The 11,138-nt window shown below is 37.5% G+C and overlaps 1 non-coding gene across 1 annotated transcript; it reads left to right on the forward strand.

Annotated features, from left to right (window-relative positions):
- Nucleotides 1-108, forward strand: LOC148577456 (small nucleolar RNA R71). Its single transcript, XR_015903856.1, has one exon. It is a non-coding gene; the product is annotated as a small nucleolar RNA R71 (small nucleolar RNA).
- Nucleotides 109-11,138: the final 11,030 nt, after the last annotated feature.

Here is an 11,138-nt window from a genome sequence, read left to right on the forward strand (position 1 = left end):
AAGCATGTCAGAAGGACACTTCTTCGTCAGTTCCTTGTATCTCTCCCAAGCTTCATAGAGCGATTCACCTTCTTTCTATTTGAAGGTTTAAACATCCACTCTAAGCTTGCTAAGCTTTTGAGGAGGAAAAAACTTGGCTAAGAAAGTCGTGACCAGCTTATCCCAAGAGTTCAGGCTATCTTTAGGTTGAGAGTCCAACCATATTCTAGCTCTGTCTCTTACAGTAAATGGGAAAAGCATAAGCCTGTAGACCTCGGAGTCAACCCCATTGGTCTTAACAGTATCTCAGATTTGCAAGAATTCAGTTAAGAACTGAAAAGGATCTTCTGATGGAAGTCCATGAAACTTGCAATTCTATTGCATCAGAGAAACTAATTGAGGCTTTAGCTCAAAATTGTTTGCTCCAACGGCAGGGATTGAGATGCTTCTTCCATGTAAATTGGAATTTGGTGCAGTAAAGTCACCAAGCATCTTCCTTGTATTGTTATTATTTTCGGCCATGTCTCCTTCTTTTTCAAAAATTTCTGTCAGATTTTCTCCAGAGAGTTGTGCTTTAGCTTCCCTTTACTTCCTCTTCAGAGTCCTTTCAGGTTCAGGATCAGCTTCAACAAGAATGTTCTTATCTTTGTTCCTGCTCATATGAAAAAGAAGAAAACAAAAAAGAAAATATGAAATCCTCTATGTCACAGTATAGAGATTCCTTTATGTGAGTAGAAGAAGAAAAGAATAGAAGAAGAGAAATTCGAACACCAGGAGGAAGAGATGGTTCGAATTTTTAGATGAAGAGAAGTGTTAGTAAATAAATAAATAATTAGAAGGAGATGAGAGAGAAGAATTTTCGAAAATAATTGAAAAGAAAAAGAATTATTTTTGTTTTTAATTTAAATTTAAAGTTAAAATTCGAAAATTAAAAAAGGAAAACAAAATTAAATCAAATTAAAAAGGAATTTTGAAAAAGAGGAAGGTGATTTTCAAAAATTAGAGAGAGAGAATTAGTTAGGTAGTTTTGAAAAAGATAAGAATCAATCAAAAAGATAAAATTAATTGAAAAAGATTTGAAAATCAATTTTGAAAAGATAAGAGGTTAGAAAAGATTTTGAAATTGATTTTGAAAAAGATGTGATTGAAATTTATTTTGAAAAAGATTTGAAAAAGAATTTTAAAAGGATTTTATTTTGAAAATTAAGGTTGATTACTTGACTAACAAGAAACAAAAAGATATGATTTAAAATTTAAAGATTGAACCTTTTTTACTAGGCAAGTAACAAACTTAAAATTTTTGAATCAATCACATTAATTGTTAGTAAAGATTTTGAAATTATGAAACAAAATAAGAAAAAGATTTTTGAAAAAGATTTGAAAAAGATAAGGTTTTTAAATTGAAAATTTGATTTGACTCATAAGAAACAACTAAATTTTGAAAATTTTTTGAAAAAGTCAACTCAAATATTCGAAATTTATGAGTGAAATAAGGGAAAGATATTTTTTTCTATTTTTGAATTTTTAATGATGAGAGAGAAAAACACAAAAATGACACAAGACATAAAAATTATGAATCAAAACAAAAAAATGCATGCAAGAACACCTTGAATGTTCAGATGAACACCAAGAACACTTTGAATGTCAACATGAACATCAACAACATATTTTTGAAGATTTTTAAGAAAAGAAAAAGATGCAAGACACCAAACTTAAAAATTTTTATTCTTTAGACACTAATAATTCAAGAATGCATATGAAAAACAAGAAAATATGAAGATTAAACAAGAGGATTCATCAACTTGAAGATCATGAAGAATGCATGATGAATTTTCGTAAAAAGGAAGAGATAAACATGCAATTGACACCAAACTTACAATTTGACACAAGACTCAAACAAGAAACACAAAATTATTTTTTTTGGTTTTATGATTTTATTAAAATTTTTGGTATTTTTGGAAAATTATTTGGAAAAAGAAAAATAAGTATTTCAAAATTTTTAATAGGAATTCCAGGAATCATGCAATGTTAGTCTAAAGCTCCGGTCCAGGAATTAGACATGGCTTACTAGCCAGCCAAGCTTTCAGTGAAAGCTCCGGTCCAAAACACTAGACATGGCCAATGGCCAGCCAAGCTTTAGCAGATACAAATCAGACATACAACAGCTGATACTTCATTCAACTTGCTTCTGTGCTGATGAATTGGAAGCCTCGGTCCAAAAAAATTAGACATGGCCTTACAGCCAGCCAGGCTTCAACATATCTCTTGAAACTCTAAAATTTATTCTTAAAAATTCTGAAGAACATAATTTAAAATTTTTCTTTTGGTTTTTCGAAAATTAAAAAGAATAAAAACAAAAACTTAAAATTAAAATAAAGTTACCTAATCTGAGCAACAAGATGAACCGTCAGTTGTCCAAACTCGAACAATCCCTGGCAACGGCGCTAAAAACTTGGTGCATGAAAATATGATCCTTAACAACGGCGCCAAAAAACTTGGTGCTCGCAACGTAATTCACACACTTTGTCACAACTTCGCACAACTAACCAGCAAGTGCACTGGGTCGTCCAAGTAATAAACCTTACGTGAGTAAGGGTCGATCCCACGGAGATTGTCGGCTTGAAGCAAGCTATGGTCACCTTGTAAATCTCAGTCAGGCGGATTCAAATGGTTATAGAGTTTTAATAATTAAAAGATAAATAAAATGTAAAATGGGATAGAGATACTTATGTAATTCATTGGTGAGAATTTCAGATAAGCGTATAGAGATGCTTTCGTTCCTCCTGAACCTCTGCTTTTCTGCTGTCTTCATCCAATCATTCCCACTCCTTTCTATGGCAAGCTTTGTGTAGGGCATCACCGTTGTCAATGGCTACTTCCCATCCTCTCAATAAAAATGTTCCAAGATGCGCTGTCACCGCACAGCTATTCATCTGTCGGTTCTCGATCATACTGGAATAGGATTCAGTAATCCTTTTGCGTCTGTCACTACGCCCAGCACTCGCGAGTTTGAAGCTCGTCATAGCCATCCCTTCCCGGATCCTACTCGGAATACCACAGAAAAGGTTTAGACTTTCTGGACCTCAAGAATGGCCGCCAATAGTTCTAGCCTATACCACGAAGACTCTGAACTCACGATCAGAATGCTAAGAGATACACATTCAAGTTTGTTTGCATGTAGAACGGAAGTGTTTGTCAGGCACGCGTTCATAAGTGAGAATGATGATGAGCGTCACATAATCATCACATTCATCATGTTCTTGAGTGCGAATGAATATCTTAGAGAAGAAATATGCTTGAATTGAATAGAAAAACAGTAGTACTTTGCATTAATTCATGAGGAACAGCAGAGCTCCACACCTTAATCTATGGTGTGTAGAAACTCTACCGTTGAAAATACATAAGAATAAGGTCCAGGCATGGCCGAATGGCCAGCCCCCTAAACGTGTACAAAATGATCTAAAGATAATCATAAGATGTAAAGACAATAGTAAAAAGTTCTATTTATACTAAACTAGTTACTAGTGTTTATAGAAACTAGTAAATGATGCAGAAATCCACTTCCGGGCCCACTTGGTGTGTGCTTGGGCTGAGCATTGAAGCTTTCACGTGCAGAGGTTTTCCTTGAAGTTAAACGCCAGTTTGTAACCTGTTTCTGGCGTTTAGCTCTGCTTTGCAACCTGTTTCTGGCGTTTAACTCCAGAATAGGGCAGAGAGCTGGCGTTGAATGCCGGTTTGCGTCATCTAAACTCGGACAAAGTATGAACTATTATATATGGCTGGAAAGCCCTGGATGTCTACTTTCCATTGCAATTGAGAGCGCGCCATTTGGACTCCTGTAGCTCCAAAAAATCCAATTTGAGTGCAGGGAGGTCAGAATCCAACAGCATCTGCAGTCCTTCTTCAACCTCTGAATCTGATTTTTGCTCAAGTCCCTCAATTTCAGCCAGAAATTACCTGAAATCACAGAAAAACAAACAAACTCATAGTAAAGTCTAGAAATGTGATTTTTATTTAAAAACTAATAAAAATATACTAAAAACTAACTAAATCATACTGAAAAAAGTCACCAAAAAAATATAAAAAGTCACCAAAAAAATCATACTAAAAACAATGTAAAAACAATGACAAAAAGCGTATAAATTATCCACTCATCAGTATGTGAAAAAGTGAAAAATGGATAGTTAGGTTAGCTTTGAATTGTATAGGTTGTCATAGGTTAGGTGGGCAGTCTAAGCTTATCAAGGATTCAAATTTCAAGTCCACTTGACCAAATATGCATCCTACCTTGACCCTAGCCTCATTACAACCTATGAAAAGACCTCATGATAATTGTATGCATGCATGAAATAATTGTTGATTGTTAGAAGAAAAACAAATCTTGGAAAGCATGATTAGGGGAGAATTGAGTGAATCTAAACACTTGAGCGACTAGAGTGCAAACACTTTCGGTGAGGTTTCGATTGCTCAATTACATGTTTTCACCTAGAATCATCACCTTTCATGCAAGTTTGTAAAAAACTTTAATAACTCAACTCAATTGTGGATTTGATTAGATTTGCTAGCCCTTGGCCCTTGTGCCTATATGTTCTCTTGGGAATTGATTTATTTTGACCAAGTAGTTGCATTCATATAGATAGTTGCATTTTGATAGGATGTATTTAGTTAGTTGTTACATTGAATAAATGTTGATACCCTTTGTTTCCTTCTTGATTTAGCATGAGGACAGGCTATGGTTTAAGTGTGGGGAGGTTGATAAATCCCATTTTTAGGGTTTATCTTGTGCTTAATTTAGGGAATTTTATCACCTTTTCTCACATTTATCCAAGGAATTAGCATGGTTTCATGATTGTCTCCTAATTTGTGCTTAAGTGTGAAAACTTGCTTCTTAGGCCCTTAATTGCTAATTTTGATTCACCTTTGATTCCACTAGATACCTTGATATGTTTGTAAGTGAATTCATGATGGAAAGGCTCGGAATGGATCAAGGGATGAAGAGGAAAAGCATGCAAGTGGAGAGCTCATGAAGAAACAAGGATTTGGGATGCTGATATCGACGCACACGCGCAGTAGACGTGCACGCGTGGAATATGAGGTCCTATGGCGACGCATACGCGTACATGACGCGTACGCGTGGATAGCAAATTGTCAAGCGACGCGTACGCATCATTGCTCGCACGTGACTCACTTAAAGGTAATCCACTATGGCGATTTCTGGGCTTACCAGGCCCAGATCTAACTTATTTCTGAGGCTATTTAAGGCAGAATTCAAGGGGGAGTCATAACTTCCAACACATTACATCACATTAGTTTAGTTTAGTTTAGTTTTGGAGGGAAAGTTAGTTTCTAGAATTAGGATTAGGTTTAGGTTAATTTCTTAGATCTAGATCTACTTCTTCTCTTGCTTTAATTTTTCTTTTGCTTTATGAATTCTTATGTAGATCTCTATTTCTCTTTCAATGCAATTTATGATTTCCATTTCTTTTCATGTTGCTTTGATTTTCTATTATGGATCTATTGCCTTTGTAGTTAGATCTCTCTTTAATTCTTGCAATTCATGTTGTTTACCTTTATCGCCTTCTATGTGTTTGTTGAAATGCCTCTTTTAGTTTTGAGTTAGATTTTGTTCCTCTTGGCCTAGGTAGAGTAATTGGTGACTCTTGAGTTATCAAACTCCTTTGTTGATTGATAATTAGAAGTTGCTAATTAACTTGAATGCCACTAAAGCTAGTCTTTCATCATGATTAGGCTAGGACTTGTGTAATCAAGTTAATTCATCCACTTGACTTTCCTTCATAGTTAGAGGTTAACTAGGTGGGAGCAATGGACAATTGTTGTCACAATTGAGGAGGATAATGAGGATAGGATTTCTAGTACTCAGACCTTGCCAAGAGCTTTGTTAGTTGTTAGTTTATTTCCTTTGCCATTTATATTTCTTGTCTATTACCTCAAAAACCCCAAACATACTTCATAACCAATAACAAGAATACTCTATTGCAATTCCAAGGGAGAACGACCCAAGATTTAAATACTTCGATTATTTTTATAGGGGTTTGTTACTTGTGACAACCAAATTTTTGTATGAAAGGATTCTTTGTTGTTTAGAAACTATACTGCAATGAGAATTCATTTGTGAAATTCTTTATCATCAAGAAGTCGTTCATCAGTGATGAAGAACGAAATACTCAATCATAAAACAGATTAATGCAAAGCTTTAAAACAAAAGAAAACTTAGATTAATTTACCATTGAAACATGAACAGAGCTCCTAACCCTTTAACACGAGTTTAGTGACTTATGGATAATTAAAAACAAAATAAAAGAAAAGAAGGAGAAGAAGGTGTGGAATTGGATTTGAAGATCCTCCCTCCTTCTCTGTGAGCAAACTTAATTATTTACATCCTAAGTTTCCTAATGATTCAAATTCAAAAACTAAATATTTATCTTATCTTTTAGGAAGATTAAGATAACTAATAATAATTCAAATCCTAATTAAAACTAATTCAAATCAAACCATATCTTATAGAATCTTCCACAATCTTAACCAAAATTATGTCTTCTAGGGGTTTGTGGGCTTGCTTGGCTTGAAAATTGGGCTTTTGAGCATGTAAAATTGAAGTTTGCGTATGTAAAAGGGCTGTCTGGGTGTGCCACGCTACTACGTTGAATGTTTGGGCATGCCACGCTGTTGCATCCTAGTGCTGATTTCTAATCCCAAAAGATGAGGGTCGTTCGCAACCTGAACTACATGTTCACTATAAACATATGCATATCGTTTCGAAGCTTTTGATGTTAACTTTCCAATGCTATTTAATCTGCCTCATTTGGACTTCTCTAACTCAAGTTACGGTCATTTGAGTCTGAAGAGGTTAGGATTGACAGGTTTGCAAATTTGTTTCTAGAGGTTGTTTGCTTTCAAGCATGGCCCTCCAGCTCCTTGTTCCTTCATGGGCATGGCATTTCCCTTTTGCTTCTTCATTGGGCGTGGCAAACCTCCCTCTGTCATGACACGCCACTGCTTCTTGCCTCTAGGGTTGCTTGGTTGACCTCCTAGGCGTGACATGCCTTGTCCCTTGCGTGGCACGCCTTGCTTCTCTTTCTTCTGGGCGTGGCATGCCCTTGCTCAGGCATGGCACGCCCCTGCTTATTGGTGCACAAAATTGTGATGCCCAGGCTCGAACAATCCCTGGCAACGTGAGCAACTTGGTATGCGTAATCGTGATTACACTTTAATGATGTAAAATTCATGGCTCTTTCTTTCCCTGGCAATGGCGCCAAGAACATGGTACCAATACCATGGTTCACAACTTCGATACAACTAACCAGCAAGTGCGCTGGGTCGTCCAAGTAATACCTTACGTGAGTAAGGGTCGAATCCCACGGAGATTGTTGGTATGAAGCAAGCTATGGTCACCTTGCAAATCTCAGTTAGGCAGATATAAATTGATAATGATGCTTTCGAATAATAAATAATAGAATAGGGATAGAGGTACTTATGTAAATCATTGGTAGGAATTTCAGATAAGCGAATGGAGATGCTTTTTGTTCCTCTGAACCTCTGCTTTCCTGCTATCTTCATCCAATCAGTCTTACTCTTTTCCATGGCTGGCTTTATGTGATACATCACCACTGTCAATGGCTAATTTCGGTCATCTCTCGGGAAAATGATCCAATGCCCTGTCACGGCACGGCTAATCATCTGGAGGCATCACCCTTGCCAATGGCTTCATCTTATCCTCTCAGTGAATAATATGCTCACGCACCCTATCACGGCACGGCTATTCATCTGTCGGTTCTCGATCATGCTGGAATAGGATTTACTATCCTTTTGCGTCTGTCACTAACGCCCTGCAATCGTGAGTTAGGAGCTCGTCACAGTCATTCAATCATTGAATCCTACTCGGAATACCACAGACAAGGTTTAGACTTTCTGGATTCTCTTGAATGCCGCCATCATTCTAGCTTACGCCACGAAGATTCCGGTTAAGAGATCTAAGAGATATTCATTCTAGCTTATTTCATGTAGAACGGAAGTGTTTGTCAGGCACGCGTTCATAGGGGAGAAGGATGATGAGCGTCACACATAATCATCACCTTCATCACGTTCTTGGGTGCGAATGGATATCTTAGAAGCGAAATAAGATGAATTGAATAGAAAACAGTAGTACTTTGCATTAATCTTTGAGGAACAGCAGAGCTCCACACCTTAATCTATGGAGTGTAGAAACTCTACCGTATGAAAATACATAAGTGAAGGTTCAGGCATCGCCGAGATGGCCAACCCCCTAAAACGTGATCAATAGTCTCCTAAGATGAACAATGGATTAAAACTGAGACCAAAGATGCCTAATACAATAGTAAAAGGTCCTATTTATAATAAACTAGCTACTAGGGTTTACATGAGTAAGTAATTGATGCATAAATCCAGAAACTCATAGTAAAGTCATAGAAAAACACACAAACTCATAGTAAAGTCCAGAAATGTGAATTTAACATAAAAACTAATGAAAACATCCCTAAAAGTAACTAGATCCTACTAAAAACATACTAAAAACAATGCCAAAAAGCGTATAAATTATCCGCTCATCACAACACCAAACTTAAATTGTTGCTTGTCCCCAAGCAACTGAAAATCGAATAGGATAAAAAGAAGAGAATATACTACAAATTCCAAACTATCAATGAAACAGAGCTTCAATCATATGAGCGGGACTTATAGCTTTTTGCCTCTTGAATAGTTTTGGCATCTCACTTTATCCATTGAGATTCAGAATGATTGGCATCTATAGGAACTTCAGATTTCGAATAGTGTTATTGACTCTCCTAGTTCAGTATGATTATTCTTGAACACAGCTTCTTTATGAGTCTTGGCCGTGGCCCTAAGCACTTTGTTTTCCAGTATTACCACCGGATACATAAATGCCACAGACACATAATTGGGTGAACCTTTTCAGATTGTGACTCAGCTTTGCTAAAGTCCCCAATTAGAGGTGTCCAGGGTTCTTAAGCACACTCTTTTTTTGCTTTGGACCTTGACTTTAACCGCTCAGTCTCACGTTTTCACTTGACACCTACACGCCACAAGCACATGGTTAGGGACAGCTTGGTTTAGCCGCTTAGACCAGGATTTTATTCCTTTAGGCCCTCCTATCCACTGATGCTCAAAGCCTTGGGATCCATTTTATTTGCCCTTGCCTTTTGGTTTTAAGGGTTATTGGCTTTTTCTGCTTGCTTTTTCTTTTTCTTTCTATTTTTTTGCCCCTTTTTTTTCTTTTTTCTTTTTTTTTTTTTGCAAGCTTTGTTCTTTGCTGCTTTTTCTTGCTTCAAGAATCATTTTTATGATTTTTCAGATTATCTAATAACATGTCTCCTAGTCATCATTCTTTCAAGAGCCAACATATTTAACATTCTTAAACAACAACTTCAAAAGACATATGCACTGTTCAAGCATACATTCAGAAAACAAGAAGCATTGTCACCACATCAATATAATTAAGCTAAGTTCAAGGATAAATTCGAAACTCATGTACTTCTTGTTCTTTTGAAATAAAACACTTTGATCATGGTTCTTGGTGATCCATGCATTAGCATAGAACTCTTGAACCATTAGGATGCCGACTTGTTGGATGGAATTTGTTAGAACTTCCCAACCTCTTCTTTGAATTTCATGTCGGATCTCCGGATACTCATTTCTTTTGAGTTTGAAAGGGACCTCGGGGATCACCTTCTTCTTGGCCACAACATCATAGAAGTGGTCTTGATGGGCTTTGGAGATGAACCTTTCCATCTCCCATGACTCGGATGTGGAAGCTTTTGTCTTCCCTTTCCCCTTTCTAGAGGATTCTCCGGTCTTAGGTGCCATCAATGGTAATGGAAAAACAAAAAAGCTATGCTTTTACCACACCAAACTTAGAATATTGCTCGCCCTCGAGCAATAAACAAATTAATAGAAGAAGAAGAAGAAGAAATATGGAGAGGGAGAGGGAGATGTGATTTCGGCCAAGAAGAGTGTAGAGGGGTGTGTTGTGTGAATTTGAAGAAGAATGGAGGGCTTTATATAGGTAAGGGAGGGGGGGTTAAGGTTCGGCCATATGGGTGGGTTTGGGTGGGAAATTGGTTTTGAATTTTGAAGGTAGGTGGAGTTTGAGGTGATTGGTGAAAGGTTTTTGGGGAAGAGTGTTTATGGGGTTGTGTGAAAGAGAGTGGTGAGAAGAAGTGAGTGGAGGTAGGTGGGGATCCTGTGGGGTCCACAGATCCTGAGTGGATCCTGTGGGGTCCATAGATCCTGAGGTGTTCAAGGATTTACATCCCTGCACCCATTAGGCATGTAAAAATGCCTTTATACCCAACTCTGGGCGTTCAGCACCAGGTTGGTGGCCATTTTGGGTGTTCAGCGCCCATTTGTGTGCCATTTCTGGCATTGAACGCCAGAACCATGCCTGTTCTGGCGTTCAGCGCCCAGAAGCTGCCCATTTTGGGCATTCAACGCCAGCACCATGCTCTGTTCTGGCGCTGAACGCCAGACAGATGCTCCTCCAGGGTGTGATTTTTCTTCTGCTGTTTTTTATTCCGTTTTCAATTTTTATATTTATTTTGTGACTCCACATGATCATGAACCTATAAAGACATATAACTAAGAAGAATATAGTTAGATAAATAAAGATTGGGTTGCCTCCCAACAAGCGCTTCTTTAATGTCAATAGCTTGACAGTGGGCCCTCATGGAGCCTCACAGATGTGCAGAGCTTTGTTGAGACTCTCCAACACCAAACTTAGAATTTGGATATGGGAGTTCAACACCAAACTTAGAGTTTGGTTGTGGCCTCCCAACACCAAACTTAGAGTTTGACTGTGGGGGCTTTGTTTGACTCTGCTTTGAGAGAAGCTTTTTTTGCTTCCTCTCCATGGATGCAGAGAGAGATCCTTGAGTTGTAAACACAAGGTTGTCCTCATTCAATTGAAGGATCAATTCTCCTCTGTCCACATCAATCACAGCTCTTGCTGTGGCAAGGAAAGGTCTTCCTAGGATGATGGATTCATCCTCTTCCTTTCCAGTATCCAGGACTATGAAATCAGCAGGGATGTAAAGGCCTTCAACCTTTACTAACACGTCCTCTACTTGTCCATAAGCCTATTTTCTTGAACTGTCTGCCATCTCTAA

This window comes from Arachis ipaensis, chromosome B1 (genome assembly GCF_059453495.1).
Source record: "Arachis ipaensis isolate K30076 ecotype BB chromosome B1, ASM5945349v1, whole genome shotgun sequence".
Taxonomy (NCBI): domain Eukaryota; kingdom Viridiplantae; phylum Streptophyta; class Magnoliopsida; order Fabales; family Fabaceae; genus Arachis; species Arachis ipaensis.